This window comes from Myotis yumanensis, unplaced genomic scaffold (genome assembly GCF_028538775.1).
Source record: "Myotis yumanensis isolate MYYU_CA2020_CCGP unplaced genomic scaffold, mMyoYum1.0.hap1 SCAF_3, whole genome shotgun sequence".
Classification (NCBI taxonomy): domain Eukaryota; kingdom Metazoa; phylum Chordata; class Mammalia; order Chiroptera; family Vespertilionidae; genus Myotis; species Myotis yumanensis.
Window position 1 is genome coordinate 165,375,852 of NW_027223754.1, and position 19,036 is coordinate 165,394,887.

The 19,036-nt window shown below is 41.5% G+C and overlaps 1 protein-coding gene and 1 pseudogene across 2 annotated transcripts in view; one reads left to right on the forward strand and one right to left on the reverse strand.

Moving 5' to 3' along the window:
* SPATS2 (spermatogenesis associated serine rich 2) overlaps positions 1-19,036 on the reverse strand; it is a 124,743-nt gene that overhangs the window by 50,011 nt on the left and 55,696 nt on the right. The gene's annotated exons all lie outside the window — the stretch shown is intronic.
* On the forward strand, positions 926-17,608 carry LOC139005328 (keratin, type I cytoskeletal 18 pseudogene; annotated as a pseudogene).

Genomic DNA, 19,036 nt, shown 5'->3' on the forward strand with positions numbered 1-19,036 from the left:
TAAAGTTTTATTTTAATAGAAACTGTAACAACTTAAGAAAAACACTAAATACATCAACTATATTAAACTGTCCAGTAATCCTTGATATCTTTGTTAACTATCTTAATTTAAAAGGCCCTCTATAAATGTTGCAAGTCAATGGCTCCCCAAGGTAAAATTTAACACTAACAAATCTGAAAATGTGAGTGAGGATGAGAGCTCCTGTGGCATTAACAATAACAACACATGCAAGTAATTTCAGTTTTCTAGAGTGCACCACACACATCATGTTTTCAGACTATTAACTCCATGAATACATTCGTCAACCTAATGCTTGACGATCAATGTGCTGGAGTTTACATCACCAGCACAACTCGGGAAAACTTAAGTTTAATGTGATTTATTACAGAAAAGAGTTTGGCTTCCCAGCACTTATAAAGAAAAGGTTATCTGCAAATTTAATCCATTTCTTTACCTGAGACCATGTCATCAATAATTTACCTCCACTTTAAACACTTAACAATTTTGTTTTAATCTAATGAGATGCAATCCAGGAAATGGTTACACTGTTTCTCAGATTATGATGTATATACTTATCTGGGGCATTTTAGCTTAAAATGTAGGTTCTGATTTAGTAGTCTAGCCTGTGGCCTGAGATTTTTACTCCCTGGTGGTATCAACATTGCTGATCCATGCACCATACTTGGGAGTAGTTTGGGGTTTAGAATTTCAACAAAGCAAGCAAAAGGGAAAGTTTTTTAAAAAGGGGGTTGCTACGGTCTGAATGTTTGTGCGTCCTCCCTCCCCCATTCATGTCAAAATTCTAAAGTGATGGTATTAGTGATTGGGGCCTCTGGAAGGTAAATAAATCCTGAGTGGAGCCCTCATGAATAGGATTAGTGCTCTTATAAAACTGACCGCACAGAGCTCCCTAGCCCCTGCAACCATGTTAAGACGCAAGGAGAAGTCTGCCAGCAAGAACAGGGCCCTCACCCAACCATTTGACACTCTGATCTCAGACATCCAGCCTTTAGAACTGTGAGAAATTAATTTATGTTGTTTATAAGCCATCCATTTTGTTACAGTAATCTGAAAGGACAGGGGTTTAAAAAAATACAGCAATATTCCAGTACATTTTCCAAATTCTTTTTCTATTATAACAGATGTATTTCAATTAAAGCCTCTTTTACAGCTCAGTCTTTATCCTGTGTTTTCAAATACCTCCTAGTTGCTATGGAAGATTGATAAGTTAAAATGGTAATGCATTTTGGTACTAAAAGTGGAAAAGAGGATATGAATACAATGTATGTCATTCCAAGAGAAACTATGCTTGCCAATTACCAATGAACCGTGAATTCATTTACATTTAACCTCTCTGTAATACTGGCAGTTTTGAGACTGTTAACAAATAAAAAATCAGACTGCACTTACACAAACTCAGTACTTAAACCTGAGTTTTCCAGATGACTACATAATATGATTAATTCCCAATTATCTATAATAATAAAAGTATAATATGCTAATTAGACCAGACAGCCGAACGACCTTCTGGATGTCATTCCGGACAAAGCTGTGGCAGCAGGGGCCGAGGCAGAGGTGATTAGGGGTGATCAGGCAGGCAGGCGAGCAGTTAGGGGTGATCCGGTAGGCAGGCAGAGAGGTTAGGGGCAACAGGCAAGCAGGCGAGCAGTTGGGGTGATCAGGCAGGCAGAGTGGTTAGGGGCGATCAGGCAGGCAGGCGAGTGGTTAGGGGTGATCAGGTAGGCAGGCAGAAGTGGTTAGGGGTGACCAGGCAGACAAGCAGTTAGGGGCATCAAGCAGGCAGGCAGAGTGGTTAGGGGCAATCAGGCAGGCAGGCGAGTGGTTAGGGGTGATCAGGTAGGCAGGCAGAAGTGGTTAGGGGTGACCAGGCAGACAAGCAGTTAGGGACATCAAGCAGGCAGGCAGAGTGGTTAGGGGCAATCAGGCAGGCAGGCGAGCAGTTAGGGACAATCAGGCAGGCAGGCGAGTGGTTAGGGGCGATGAGGCAGGCAGGCAGAGGGGTTAGGGGCAATCAGGCAGGAAGGCAGGCGAGTGGTTAGGGGTGATCAGGTAGGCAGGCAGAAGTGGTTAGGGGTGACCAGGCAGACAAGCAGTTAGGGGCATCAAGCAGGCAGGCAGAGTGGTTAGGGGCAATCAGGCAGGCAGGCGAGCAGTTAGGGACAATCAGGCAGGCAGGCGAGTGGTTAGGGGCGATGAGGCAGGCAGGCAGAGGGGTTAGGGGCAATCAGGCAGGAAGGCAGGCAAGCGGTTAGGAGCCAGTGGTCCCAGATTTCGAGAGGGTGCAGGCCAGGCTGAAGGACTCCCCAGCCCCCCACGTGCAAGAATTTCGTGCACTGGGCCTCTAGTCTTTAATAATTGAAGAGACACAGTACATACGATGAAAATCCTATATAGCCAAAATACTATCCAACAATCTTCTCAGAATTGCTGTAGGTTAGCCAAATGAGATATTAATGAGTAGTGAGATGATACCTAGGAATTCAATTATCTTATTAGAGAATCAAACCACCAATCTTTTTTAGGGAAAAGAGGAGACACAAAGTAAAGCAACATTTCAGTGTCTATCTTAAAATGAACTATTAGTATTACTAGCTTCTTATACATCATCTAACACTTTATTTCTTTTCTTTAGATGAAATAAAGTGCAAGGAAAACAAGAGTAGTTGTGCAAACACTTTCAGTTATTATCCCCTCAAAATTAGCACAGTATTATTAGAGTTTATCTGGCATACCAATTAGGATAATGGTTAAAAATACATAGGGCAGCTATTTCCGTCAGGATCACAGCATGAAACAAATGGCACACTGAAATCAGGAAAACTGAGGAGAGTTTTTAAAAAAGACTATTTTATAAGGTGCTATTAGGGAGTAGGGAAACCACAAGATGCAGTGCAGTTACCCCTTGGCTAATAGCAGCAATATGCATTGCTACCCTGAGGTTTTGAAGAGGCATAAGGAGACAGCAATTACTGGAACCCAGAGACAGAGGGCTTTTTCATCTTTGTTTCATCTGTTGTGGTAGGGCGATAGGACAGTAGCTATAACAGTGGTTCTCAACCTTCCTAATGCCTCGACCCTTTAATACAGTTCCTCATGTTGTGGTGACCCCCAACTATAAAATTATTTTCGCTGCTACTTCATAACTGTAATTTTGCTACTATTATGAATCGTAATGTAAATATCTGATATACAAGATGTATTTTCATTGTTACAAATTGAACATAATTAAAGCATAGTGATTAATCACAAAAACAGTATGTAATTATATATGTGTTTTCTGATGGTCTTAGGCGACCCCTGTGAAAGGGTCGTTCAACCCCCAAAGGGGTCGCAACCCACAGGTTGAGAACCGCTGAGCTATAACCTTTGGTCAAAGGTCACAGTAAGCCCAGTGACCCCTCAGGGAAAGATTGGGGAAATAAATATCCCTACCTCACTCTCCTCCTTGCCTCAATGCTACCCAATGGCTAAACCCAACCAGAAACCCAAGGGCAAGAGAGCCCTTAAGGGAATACTTATCTTTCAATAATGAGTTCACCAAAAAGGGAAAACAATAGTTTAACATCTTAACTTGTCTATTCACCAGCTATATTGCCTCTTAAACCAACAAATCAAGTACATTCATATCTTGTATCAAAGAACTAGAGCTTAAGTGCCTTTCAGCTTTACAGAGAAAGTTATTTTTAATTCCAATCAACAATATTTAATGATTTAACAATTCTCTTATTTTTACATGCAAAGAAAGCTCAAGATTTATTTAACTTCATTGGTAGAAAAAAAGAATCTCATCCTGTGACTGAAGAGCATGCATACTCTATCAGAAATAAATTTTTACAGCAAAACAAAATGCAGTTGAATACTATTATCAGGCAAGATTCATAAAGGATATGAGGAACACTTGAGATTGAGTTTTCTTTTTATCATTTATTTCCCTCTATTAAGAACATTTTGGAAAAAGTATGTTCTTTACAGTATCACTGACATATTTGTAAATACTGCAGGCTTTGTTATTATTGTTTTTGCTGGATTAAAAAATAAGGCAAAAGTTATTTTAGGCATTGAGAATGACATAGAAATGTCTGAGTCTGATTATACCATATAGCAAACTAACCATGAACAGGTTTTTTAATTTAAGTATAATTAACATTTATATAACACTAGAGGCCCGATGCATGAAATTCATGCATGGGTAGGGTCCCTAGACCTGGCCGATGATCAGAGCCCATCTGTGGGGTAATTGGCAGGGCAATTGGGCCCTGCCTCCCCACCCCCCACCCCTGTTAGCACCCGCCTTGGCTGGCCTGGGGCCTGCGGACTGGGGGCAGCTCCTGCTTTGAGTGTCTGCACCCTGGTGGTCAGTGCGCATCATGACAACTGGTTGTTCCACCGGTTGTTCCCCCGTTCAGTCTATTTGCATATCAGGCTTTTATTATATAGGATTAGTTTCAGGAACACAACATAATGATTTGATATTTGTATATACTGTGAAATGATCACCACAATAAGTCTAGTTAACATCATTTACCATACATGGTTACAAAACTCTTAGCAACTTTCAAATATGAAATACAGTATAATTAACTACAGTCACCATGCTGTGTATTACAGCTCAGGACTTTATGACTGGAAGTTTGTACCTTTTGACCCTCTTTACCCATTTCACACACACCCCCTATGACCCACCCCTGTCTCTGATAACCAGCAATCTATATTCTCTGTTATCTATGAGCTAGATTTATTTTTGTATTGATTTTCTTTTTTAGATTCCACATTTGATATTTGTCTTTCTGATTTATTTCACTTAGCATAATGCCCTCAAGGTCCATCCATGTTGTCACAAATAGCAAGATTTCCTTTTTTCATGACTGAATAATAATAATCATATACATAGCACATTCTTTATCCATTCATACATCAATAAACACTTAGGTTGTTTTCATATCTTAATTATTGTAAATAATGTTCCAGTGAACATGGCGGTGCATCTATCTTTTTGAGTTAGTGTTTTTATTTTCTTCAGATAAATACCCAGAAGTAGAATTGCTGGATCATATAGTTCAATTTTTAATTTTTCTAGAAAATTCCACACTATTTTCCATAGTGGCTGCACCAATTTACATTCCAACACAAGGTTCCCTTTTCTCTGCAACCTGGACAATGCTTGTTATTTCTTATCTTTATTTAATTTAATTTATATTTTTATTGATTTCAGAGAGAAAGGGAGAGGGAGAGATAGAAACATCAATAATGAGAATCATTGATCAACTGCCTCCTGCACGCCCCCTAGTGGGGATTGAGCCTGCAACCCAGGCATGTGCCCTTGACCAGAATCGAATCCAGGACCCTTCAGTCTGCAGGCTTACACACTATCCACTGAGCCAAACCAGCTAGGGCTCTTGTCTTTTTTATAAGAGTCATTATAACAGGTGTGAGAATTATGGTTTTGATTTGCATTTCTCTGATGATTAGTGATGTTGAGCACCTTTTCATGTACCTGTTGGTCATCTATATGTCTTCTTTGGAACTGAACAAGTATCCTAACAAGTTGTGAATCATAGTAACTCAGAAGATATACTGGCTCTCAAGTTGCCATTATTTTAACAGTACCTTGGTATATTATCTTTCTTCCAAGGATCTCAGACTCTTTTTTAAAAAAAATAATTTTAGATCAAAGATGGCGGCATAGGTAAACACCAGAAATTGCTGCCTTGCACAACCACTTCAAAAATACAACTAAAAGACAAAACAAACATCATCTAGAACCACAGGAAGGCAGGCTGAGTGGAAATTCTACAACTAGAAGGAAAGAGAAAAGCACTGAGACTCAGAGGAGGTGCGGAAGTAAAGTGCAGAGGTACGGAGGCGCACGCCGAAAGGGCTGGCAACTGAGGACGCGGCTCACGTGGAGAGGGCTGGCAGCTGAGGACACGGTTGTTTTTTTCCATCAGGAGGGAGTCTCAAGCTCCCGACTGCTCTGAACTCCAGTTCCGGGTGAGTCTCTGGGGACCCAGACTCATACGGGGAGAAACTGGACTGTCTGGCATCAGGCAGAACTCGGGGGCGGCTTTCTCTCAGAGGTGCTTGCAGCGACTACCAGGACACTGAGACGCGGGGGCCTCTTAGGGTAGGACTGGGGAGCAGCCATAGCTGCTTGCTCCGCCCTGTTGATCCCCTGAGACCCCGCCACACCCAAGCTGTGCACAGAGGCTTTTGCATATGAAAGGCCTGGCCCTTTGTAACCTGAAAATTACCTAACAAACTGCAGCTGAATCAGAGAGATCCAGAACTTCCAAAAGAAGGTCCAAGACCCCACAGCAGCTTGCATTGCTTCACAGCTGGGCCTCATCTGGGCACCTCCAAACCCCAAACAAGGAAGAGGAATCTGCAGATCTCTCTGTAGCTCCTGCTGGGTAGCCTCAGGCAGAGGCTAAATTAGCACCTCCTTAGAGATCTAAGAGCCAGTGTACCCAGTGGTCAGAGTGGGACCATCCAGATTACAACTCCTCAGATCCATAAGGGACACACTCAGGGGGCTGACTCAGTGAGCACCAAAGCCCCACTGAAGCAAGTCTTGCCCCAGAAGGGTGTCTCCAGCTCAGAAGTTCTCCCATTGCAGACACAGCTGATTCTCACAGCCAATTGGCCTGGAGGTCAATTCCTCCCAGTGATACCTACAACAATCAAGATTTAACTACAACAAGACTGTGCACAAAGCCCACAAAGGGGTGCACCAAGAGTGTCCACCTCAGGTAATTGGGGAGGCTGAGCCACTGGGTCCTATAGGACACCTTGCACAGAAAGCCACTCTATCAACACAGGGAAGCAGCCAAAATGCAGAGACAAAGAAAAGGTCAAAATGACAGAAATGGAGGAAAGCAAACTACTGGACATAGAGTTCAAAACCACACTTTTAAGGTTTTTCAAGAATTTTCTAGAAACCGCCAATAAATTTAGTGAGACCCTCAAGAAATCTAGTGAGACCGCCGATAAATTTAGTGAGACCCTCAAGAAATCTAGTGAGACCCTCGAGGTTATGAAAAAGGACCAACTAGAAATTAAGCATACACTGACTGAAATAAAGGATATTATGCAGAGCTCCAAGAGCAGACTAGAGGATCACAAGAATCAAGTCAAAGATCTGAAATATGAAGAAGCAAAAATCACCCAACTGGGAAAACAAAAAGAAAAAAGAATCCAAAAATATGAAGATAGTGTAAGGAGCCTCTGGGACAGCTTCAAGCGTACCAACATCCGAATTATGGGGGTGCCAGAAGAAGAGAGAGAGCAAGATATTGAAAACCTATTTGAAGAAATAATGACAGAAAACTTCCCCTACCTGGTGAGAGAAATAGACTTACAAGTCCAGGAAGCGCAGAGAACCCCAAACAAAAGGAATCCAAAGAGGACCACACCAAGACACATCATAATTAAAATGCCAAGAGCATTTTAACAAAGAGAGAATCTTAAAAGCAGCAAGAGAAAAACAATCAGTTACCTACAAGGGAGTACCCATATGACTGTCAGCTGATTTCTCAACAGAAACTATGCAGGCCAGAAGGGAGTGGCAAGAAATATTCAAAGTGATGAATAGCAAGAACCTATGACCTAGATTACTTTATCCAGCAAAGCTATCATTCAGAATTGAAGGTCAGATAAAGAGCTTCACAGATAAGGAAAAGCTAAAGGAGTTCATCACCACCAAACCAGTATTATATGAAATGCTGAAAGGTATCCTTTAAGAAGAGGAAGAAGAAGAAAAAGGTAAAGATACAAATTATGAAGAACAAATACACATCTATCAACAAGTGAATCTAAAAAATCAAGTGAATAAATAATCTGATGAACAGAATAAACCGGTGATTGTAATAGAATCAGCGACATAGAAAGGGAGTGGATTGACTATTCTCGGGGGGGGGGGGGGGGGGGGGGGAAGGGGGGGGGGGGTATGGGAAGAGACTGGACAAAAACTGTACACCTATGGATGAGAAGAGTGGGTGGCGGGGGTAAGGGCAGAGGGTGGGGTGGGAACCGGGTGGAGGGGAGCTATTGGGGCGGGGGAGAGAAACAACTCTAATAATCTGAACAATAAAGATTTAATTTAAAAAAATAAATAAATAAAAGGCTCTCCCTGCAAAAAAAATAATAATAATGATAATAATTTTATTGCCGAACCGGTTTGGCTCAGTGGATAGAACGTCGGCCTGGGGACTCAAGGGTCCCAGGTTCGATTCCGGACAAGGGCATGTACCTTGGTTTCGGGCACATCCCCACTGGGGGGTGTGCAGGAGGCAGCTGATCGATGTTTCTCTCTCATCGATGTTTCTAACTCTCTATCCCTCTCCCTTCTTCTCTGTAAAAAATCAATAAAATATATTTTTTAAAAAAATAATAATTTTATTGATTTCAGAAAGTAAGGGAGAGGAGACAGAGACAGAAACATCAGTGATAAGCATCACTGATCAGCTGCCTCCCACACACCCCACATCGGGGATCGAGCCTGCAACCCAGGCATGTGCCTTAACAAGAAATTGAACTGTGACCTCCTGGTTCATAGGTCGATGCTCAACCACTGAGCCACACCAGCTGGGCTCTCAGATTCTTGTTATTACTCACTAATATTCCTTACACATACATAAAACAAATTGGGTAACAAAATTATTCACATTTTACCATGGCCAAAGACAGGCCACAGAGGTAAGATCAAATTAAATGCAGGTAAGCTCTGAGGTGAGGAAGCCTATCGAAACAGATAATCTAACAAGTGTGATGATCACTTGTCTTATTATCTCAAACTGTATACACTTGCTCTTAAAAATTAAAAAGTCAAGTCAAGTCAAAAGCAAAGGTTATTTAAGTGCCAAATCTTGCAGAAGTGTTATCTCATGAACAATGAAACAATCTGAAGTTCTCCTTTAGAGTGAAGAAACAATACTCTATCACCAGTGTCTTCACATAGCTTTTGCTCAGGCCAATTTTGAGAATAATCCACATATAAGTCACCAATAAAAGAACAAGTGGTGCCGAAACCGGCTTGGCTCAGTGGATAGAGCGTCGGCCTGCGGACTGGAGGGTCCCAGGTTCGATTCCGGTAGGGGGCGTGTGCCTGGGTTGCGGGCACATCCCCAGTGGGAGATGTGCAGGAGGCAGCTGATCGATGTTTCTCTCTCATCGATGTTTCTGACCCTCTGTCTCTCTCCCTTCCTCTCTGTAGAAGATCAATAAAATATATTAAGAAAAAAAAAAAAAAGAACAAGTGGAATTTAGTTTCATCATGTGCACTAGTGGCAAATGCAGTGATGGGGGTTACATTGAACAAATGTGACTGCAAGAAAGTTATTGTCACAGACACTACTAGCTAAAGCCTAGAGTGTATTTACTACTTCAAAACTAAAAATGCCACCAAGTTCAGTTTCCTAGGTAGTAGTAAAACTCTCTTATGCCAATTTACTACCTAAGTTTGTAAGAATTATGACTATTTGGATAAGAAACAAGATATTTACATATTTTTAAAAGGGGAGAGAATGTGTAAATAATGAGGAATCAGGCTCAGAGGAGAAGCAAATCAGAGATGAAAAATTTTGAAAGACAGCTATGTCAAAGTGGCATTTTGTAAGACTTCTAGTCTGTTGTAATTTTACTATATTACTGTTGTGGCCAATATTTAGTTCTTTAAAAGTTATAAAGAAACCTCCATCTTGGCTGCCATGGCTAAACACACAAATCTTCTCAGTACAGTCTCATCAACTTGTCTTTCCAGCCATCTCAGATGACTACTGTGGCTTATATGTTCAGAAAAATCCACACTTAAATGATCAATCTGCTAAGTGGATCTTGAATGATGAAAGCAGCCTTTTATCTTTCTGTTATCTCTGCTTTTATGTGTCATACAGCATAATAGCTGATTAATTTTTTCTTTGTTCCTTTGAGTGCTTCCTCAAATACATTCTAGGACAGGGGTGGGCAACCCCTGGCATGCGTGCCAAACATGGCACGCCAGTAACTTTTGCTGGCATGCGAAACCCTCTCTTATAATCTTCCATTTACAATTTTTTTCTTAATATCGACTTTTTTATTTTTCAGATAAATTCAGTGTAGGTGCATCTTAGATAAATAAATAATTTCACATAACAAGTTATCTTAAAGACCATAGACATGGATTGACGAGAGAGGGGAAGAGCAATTTCTATGCCTCTGCCTTAACTCTCCCTGCCTTCCTAGAGCCGACCAGTGTTTTGGTTTCATCCACATACGCTTGTGAATCTTTGTTCTCAGTGATGAATTTTGTTAAGTCTCATAATAGGAGTAGCCTGATGGATGAAAGCAGTAGCTTATGCATATTTCTGAAGGTCATGAAATATAAACCTGATGTAAAATCTCTGTCATCAGTGATGCAGCAGCAAAAGTCCCACTGATAATATCAAACCGAGTCATAAAGTTTTCTGTCGGACTATCAGTGTACATGTATACATTAAAAAATAAATGTATTTTTCATCATCATATACTGTTTTTGTCACTCGAATGAATTTTATTATTTCTTCAAGGTTCTTCACATATGTACACCTTAAGAGATATCAAGTAGGCGTAACATGTTCTCAAAAAATTAGGGTTGGCACGCAGAAGAATTTTGAGTCAAAGATTTTGCTGGTTTTGCCACGCACTCACAAAAAGGTTGCCCACCCCTGTTCTAGGATGTTAGGCCTCTTCTTTTACACTGGGGAATTTCCAAGATTCTAGAATGAGTTTGATTTTTCCAGGTAGAACCTGATGAAAAATCAGGGTTTTTATTAAAGATACAGACAAGCAATTAAATCCTACCTTACTCACACCAATAGATTTTTCCAGGTTTCTAGCACGGGCAACAGAATAAGCTTTCCTTTTTTAAGTTCCAAGAATTCTTGAGGTTCTCTCATTGTTTAAAAAGTTTGCTGCTCCCATTCAGAATTGAAGGTCAGATAAAGAGCTCCACAGATAAGAAAAAGCTAAAGGAGTTCATCACCACCAAACCAGCATTATACGAAATGCTGAAAGGTATTCTTTAAGAAGAGGAAGAAGAAAAAGGAACTCTTACCATTTGCCACAGCATGGATGGAACTAGAGAGCATTATGCTAAGTGAAATAAGCCAGTCAGAGAAGGATAAATACCACATGATCTCATTCATTTGTGGAATATAATGAACATCATAAACTGATGAACAAGGACTGATCCAGGGACGGAGAGGCATTGATTGGACTGTCGGGCCTTGGAGGGAAGGTAGGGGAGGGTGGGGGGAAGGGGGAAAGATCAACCAAAGGACTTACATGCAAGCATATAGGTCTAACCAATGGACACGGACAACGGGGGGGGGGGGGGCATGAGCGGGGGTGGGGAGGTAGGGGGTAACGTGGGTATAAGGACACATATGTAATATCTTAATCAATAAAAAAATATATTTAAAGCTAAAAAAATGCAAATATAAAAAAATTAAAAAGCTAAAAAAAAAAAAAAAAGTTTGCTGTTCCAATAATAATTCTGTCAATTCTTCCACGGTTGGATAGGAAACTCAGTCTACCTTTCAAAAACATTCTTAGTAATATACTCTAAAGCAGTGGTTCCCAGCGTGGGGCACATTTTTAAGAGGGGCAATTTGATAATAAGTTATTAACAGTGAATTTTTTGCATTTCTTATGGTTCTAGGGGACTCATATATAGTATATAAATATATATTGTGACAAATTTATGCATTTCAGTTCTGTATTGTTTTGAAACTTTATTTGCTATTTTTTCATATCACTTCATATTATTATTTTTTATAAACAATTTCTTAGTGATTTCTTCCTCAGTACTTCAACCTTCCTTTTGTTTTTCTTTCATGGATGCCCTGTTCTCTGGAAGTTTACTCAGACCAAGTTAATGGCTTTTTAGGCTTCCTCCACATGAATAGGAATTCACTCTTTGAATAATAAAAATTATATGTCGTCGAAACCGGTTTGGCTCAGCGGATAGAGCATCGGCCTGCGGACTGAAAGGTCCCAGGTTTGATTCCGGTCAAGGGCATGTACCTGGGTTGCGGGCACATCCCCAGTGGGAGATGTGCAGGAGGCAGCTGGTCGATGTTTCTCTCTCATCGATGTTTCTAACTCTCTATCTCTCTCCCTTCCTCTCTGTAAAAAAATCAATAAAATATATTAAAAAAAAAAAAAGAATTATATGTCATGGGGGGAGGGGAGGCATCAGGATTTTAGAGATCCTTAGATGGGGCCTGGACAAAAAAAGGCTGGGAACCACTGCTCTAGAGAATAGCAGTGAGGCAATAATATTGATTTTAATGCCCAACCTCTTCTGTCTCCATGTCATTTCCCATTAGTCTGGAATTAGTTATCCCACATATGAAATAAAATAAATTGTTAAAATAATTCTTTCCTACTCTTTATTATGCTTCAAATTCTACCAGCTGTTCCAGGAAAGAATCTCAATTTCATAAGTCAAAAAATTAAAGCACCTAATAACTGTAATTTTTATTAAAAAACAAAACTCAAATTTTGCATTACTAACAGTACATATTCTCTGCTGATTTTAGATTTAAAAAACTTTGTATGTAGTCCCAGGGATTACATGAATTCAAAGTTACTTTGAAAATTATGAAGCCACATGAGGATTATTTTGCTATTTACAACCAACATTCAGGCTTTTTTAAGGAAAGGGACACTAAAATAGAATAAAAATTAAAATATTTAGTTAAGTCTTTATTTATTTCCAAGTAGTAAGAAGGACTGATTTGAGATTTACCTTTCTACTTGCTAATCTCTCCTTTTCTTTAGGGAAAGGTACAAATAAATTGTAATGTGGCTAAAAGATGGACAGCCAACAAAAATAGGGGGGAGGAAAAAAATTAAGAAACCTGGATGATCTAAAAGCCAGATAATCAGCCTGCAAATAAATCACATCTTATAAAATGCCTCTGTGTGAGCTGGTCAATTAAATCTGAAGAAAAAGATACTTTAGATACTTTCAGCTACTAAGGGCCTGTTTCAGTCTCTCTTACAAGTACAACCCTCATTTTTAAATTTCACTTGCATTTCTCTATTAATGGGATCTTCTATTTTATGAGATTGTTATTCTTGGATGTTATTGCAATTTATGCCATACTTCTGGGCTTAGATGGATTAGGTGAATTGAACACACATTTTTTTTATTATTATTATTTCCTACTCCTCACTGTCCTTCATATTCTCAAGAATTCTACCAGCTATTCCAGGAAATTCAATTCTATAAGTCAAAAAAAAATAAAATATTTAAGAATTGTAATATTTAAAAGTCAAACAGCCCTAGACAGTTTGGCTCAATGGTGAGAGCGTCAGCCCATGAACTGAAGGGTCCCGGGTTCGATTTCAGTACCTCAGTTTCGGACTCGATCCGAGTGCAAAAGGTAGCTAAGCTAATCAATGTGTCTCTCTTACATTGATGCTTCTCTCTTTCTGCCGCACCCCCCCCCCCAACTTCCACTCTCTCTGAAAATCAATGGAAAAAATATCCTCAAGTGAGGATTACCACCACCCCCCCAAAAAAAAGGTAAAAAAAAAAAAATCAAACAAATCTTCAATTACTAAGATCAGTCAGTACAGACTAATGGTAGAATTTTTGAGAATCTGAAGGAGAGTGAGTGAGAAAAAGGAAATCATCTTTTTAAAACTGTATGATAGATGTGAGATATTTTCTTATCATTGTAAAAGACTTTGCTCTGGATGTTCGTGCTAGCCCTGTCAAATAGTCAATGTCATCCCTCTCCACCCCATCCTATCCCCTTGCTTCAAAGTACAGAAATGCAGTGCGCACAGTATTAAATATATAAGGTCTTAATCCACATGGGTTTGATTACAGAAATTAAGTATTCTCTAAATAATGAGGGGGGGGAGTACAGAAACGAACAAGTCAATTCTAAAAATCACATGCTTCTGTCTCCAACAAAAACATCCTTCTCATAAAACCACAGCACTGCAAAATCTGTTACTCTTCACTCATTAACCTCATGCAAATAAGAATTAACTTTATTAGCGTCTTTCTTAAATTGACTTATGGATCAATAATCTATTTTAATTATAAATATTTCTATTTCCAAATAGTTGTTATAATTATCACAAGGTGAACCCTAGCTTTTTTTTCTTTTTTAAGAATATATTTTTCTTGATTGCAGAGAAGGAAGAGGGAGAGAGATAGAAACGTCAATGATTGGCTGCCTCCTGCATGCCCCACACTGGGGATAGAGCTCACAACCCGGGCATGTGCCCTGACCAGGACTCGAACCGTGACCTCCTGGTTCACAGGTCAATGCTCAACAACTGAGCCACACCGGCCAGGCGAACCCTAGCTTTTAAGTGTTATACTTGTGAAGGTAGGAAACTCACTACACTTAAATTACACACTTATTTAAGCCCATTCTGTTCTAAGGAAATGTCTTCTCTTTAAACAATTTTATTGTGAAATATAACATGTACAGTGCGTACACACATAAAGTATGACAGCTTGATAATTTAGCACAAAATAAATACCCAAATACTACTAATCAGGCTAAGAAATAAAACATTTCTAATAACCCAGAAATCTCCTCATGTACCCCTCTCCTATAGCTCCTCCCATTCACCAAAGGTAACTAAACTTCCTTTCTTTATAGTTGTTACCAACTAAAAACACATACCTAAGTATTATGGTATAGCTTTGCTTTTGTCTAAAAAGGACTAACTCCACATGTATTTAATTTTGGTGCATGGCTTGTTTTGTTCAACATTGTGTTTGTAAAATTCATGCATGTTCTTACAAGTAAATAATTTGTTCATTTTCCTTGCTTAATAATATTTCATTGTATGATTATGTCATTGTTTATTCTGATAGTGGACAACTGGGTTGCTTCTAGTTTCTGGCCAATACAAATAATGCTGTTTTGAATACTCTTATACAATCTCCTCACATACTTGGGAATGCCTTTCTGACCAATATACCCAGAAATACAACCTAGTCATAGGGTATGTATATCTTCAACTTTAGTACATAATGTCAAACAATTTTTCAAAATACCAATTTAAACTTCCACTAGCAGTTTTTTAAGTTTCTAATGCTCCACATACTCACTCTCTTGGCATTGTTAATCTTTTTTTTTTAATTATCACCCAAAGATATGTTCATTGATGTTTTAGAGAGAGGGGAAAGGGGGGAAGAAGGAGAGAGGTAGGGAGGGAGGGAGGGGGGGGGCATCGATGTGAGAGAGAAACATCAACCGGTTGCCTCTCACACTTGTCCGGATTGACAGAGCCGGGGATAGAGCCCACACATAGGTATGCATGTGACTGGGAATCAAACCTTCGACCTTTGGGTGCACCAGACGACACTCCAACTAACTGAGCCACATCTCATTATCATTTCAATTTGCATTTTACTCATTTCTAAAGAGACGAAGTGCCGCCTTGGTTGGTGTGCTCAGTGGTTAGAGTGTTGGCCCTCGCACCCAAAGGGTCATGGGATCAATTCCTAATCAAGGGCATGGACCTGGCTTGCAGGTTTGATCCCCGGACCCAATAGGGGCACATGTGGGAGGCAACCAAATGATGTGTCTCTCTCACATCCATGTTTTTCTCTCTCCCTCTCTCTCACCCCACCCCTTCCACTCTAAAAATCAATGGAAAAAATATCCTCAGGTGAGGATCAACAACAAAAAAGACTGAGTGCCTTTACATGTTATTAGCCATTTTGATATTCTTTTTTCTGGCATGCCTACTCTTGCCCAGAGTTAGAAGGCAGAATTATCTTTTTCTTACTGGTCTATAGTAGTTCCCTATTCTTTAAATATGATGCAAATTTATTCTCCCATTCTCTTAACTGTGCCTTTTGATGAACAGAAGTTCTTAATTTTAATGTAATAATGCAGCGACATTCTTTTTCTTTCTGATTAGTGCTTTTTATGTCTATTTAAAAAGTCCCTGAGCCATAGCTAGGTGGCTCAGTTGGCTGGAGCATCATCCCATACTCCAAAAGGTTGCAGGTTCAATTCCTGGTTAGGGCACATACCTAGGTTGCAGGTTCAACCCACAGTCGAGGTGCATACAGGAGGCAACTGATCGACGTTTCTCTCCAAAATCGATGTTTCTCTCTCTCTCAAAAATAAAAAATAAAAAAATCAGTAAAAACATATCCTCAGGTGAGGATTGAAAAAAAAGTCTTTCCCTGCGATGATGTCAGAAAATTGCTTCAAAATAATCGGCTGGGGAGTGACTTGAACTGGAGTCTCGGCTTCTTGCCTTCCTCCCTGAACAACCTGAGCTTCAGCACCCACGCCAGCTTCTCCACAAACTACTGGACCCTGGACTCAGTGCAGTTGCCAGTGACCAGGCCCGGGCAACCAGCAGCACAGTCAGCATCTACCAGGTATGTAGGTGGCAGGGGCTCTGGCTCCTGGATCTCTGTGTCCCACTCCACCAGTGTGTGGGACAGCTGAAGGTCCCAGGGCCTGGCTGCAGGGAGGGCTGGGGGTCTGTTGGGCACAGGGAGTATCCAAAGTAAGAAGACTATGCAATGCCTGAATGATGGCCTGGCCTCCTACCTGGAGAGGGTGAGAAGCCTGGAGGCTGATAATTGGAGACTGGAGATCAAATTCAGGAACACCTGGAGAAAAAGGGACCCCAGGTCAGAGACTGGGGGCATTTCAAAGACCACTGAGGACCAGAGGGCTCAGATTTTTTGAAAGTTCTGTGGACAAAACCCACACCGTTCTGCTGACTGATGATGTCTGTCTTGCTGCTGCTGACTTCAGAGTCAAGTATGAGACAGGGCTGGCCATGCGCTAGTCAGTGGAGAGTGACATCAATGGGCTCTATAAGGTCACTGATGACATTAATATCACTCAGCTGCAGCTGGCAATAGAGAGCAAGGCTTTCAAGGAGGACCTGCTCTTCATGAAGAAGCACAAGGAGGAAGTAAATGTTCTACCAAACCAGATTGCTGACTCTGTGTTGACCGGGAAGTTGGATGCCCCCAAATCTCAGGACCTCAGCAAGATCATGGCAGACATCTGGGCCCAGTATGACGAGCTGACTCTGAGGAAAGGAGGGGAGCTAGACAAGTACTGGTCCCAGCTAGACAATTATTGGTCACAGAGGAGAGCACCACAGTGGTCACCTCACAGACTGCTGAGATAGAAGCTCCTGAGATGACACTCACGGAGCTGAGATATACAGTCCAGTCCTTGGAGATCAAGTTGGACTCCATGAAAAATTTGAAGGCCAGCTTGGAGAACAGTCTGTGGGAGGTGGAGATGTGCTATGCCATGCAGATGGATCAGCTCAATGGGATCCTGCTGCAGCTAGAGTCAGAGCTGGCCCAGACCTGGGCAGAGGGAAAGTGCCAGGCCCAAGAGTACAAGGCCCTGCTGAACATCAAAGTCAAGCTGGAGGCTGAGATCACTACCTACCACTACCTGCTGGAAGAAGGGGAGGACTTCCATCTTGGTGATGCCCTGGACAACAGCAACTCCATGCAATCCATTCAAAAGACCACCAGCATAGGATTGTGGACAGCAAAGTGGTATCTAAGGTCAATGACACCAAAGTTCTGAGGTATTAAGGCAGCAGAAATGGGGTACTCCTTGGCGGGGGTGTGGGGGTGGGGGGGCAGAAGACCAATAAAAAAGTTCAGAGATCCTTGAACATTAAAAATAGTAATAGCCCTAGCCGGTTTGGCTCAGTTGGATAGAGCGTCAGCCTGAGGACCAAAGAGCCCTGTGTTTGATTCCAGTCAAGGGCACGTACCTTGGTTGCAGGCTCTTCCCCAGCTTGGGTCCTGGTCGGGGCTCATGCAGGAGGCAACCAATCAATGTATTTCTCTCACATCAATGTTTCTCTCTGTCTTTCCCTTTCTCTTCAACTCTCCCTAAAAATAAATGGAGGGATATCCTTTGGGTGAGGATTTACAAACAAATAAACAAAAATAATAATAATAACAATAATCCACTGGGGGTTAAAGTATACACAAAAAAGATTGGCCATGAGTTGTTAATTATTGGACCTGAATTATGGTTATTGGTGAGTGCACCATACTATTCTATTTTTGATAAGCTTAAAATTTCAATAATAGCCCGGCTGGTATGGCTCACTGGTTGAGCATCATCCTGTGCACCAAGAGGTCACCGGTTAGATTCCCAGTCAGGGCACATGCCCAGGCTCGATCCCCGGTGGAGGCCAACTGATGTTTCTATTTCTCTCTCCCTCTTCCTTCCTCTCTCTCTAAAAATCAATAAAAACATATTTTTTAATGTCAATAATAAACTTAAAAAACAAATGTCATTTAAAACTTCTGGAACTAATAATGATTATATCAACTTTGCAGGATACAAGGTTAAGATACAGAAGTCCATCACTGTAACAGCAATGGTTAAGATACAGAAGTCCATTACTGTATCAGCAATGAATACATGGAATCCTATATAATAAAAGGGTAATATGCAAATTGACCAAATGGCAGAACTACCGGTTGGGGGGGGTGGCGGCGAACAGGCGGTGACAGGCCAGCCAAGGCGCGTGCCAGTGGGCAGAGGGAGGTGACAGCAATCGTGGGGCAGCAGCGACCAGTGGCAGAGGAGGTGATGGGCATGGGCAGGGCCCACTGCTCCCTGGCCTGGCCGTCCCCTGATAGGCCCGCCCTGATCGGCCCGCCTGGTCGCCTCCCACAGAGGGAGGCCACTGGCAGCTGCAGTGGCTTCGGGGTGATTTGGGGTGGGACTGTTCAGCACCTTCCACAAATCAGCTTGCTGGGTTCACCTCCTGCAGAGGGAGGCCACCGGTGGCAGCTGCAGCAGCAGGGGTAGGGGAGGTGGCTGCTCGCCAGCTGGCTCCGTCCCCTAATGAGCCTGCCAGGTCGCCTCCCCTCTAGGGAGCGGGCCTAAGCTGTCAGTCAGACATCCCCTGATGGCTCCCAGACTGCGAGAGGGCGCAGGCCGGGCTGAGGGACACACCCGAGTGCATGAATTTTCATGCACAGGGCCTCTAGTTTAAA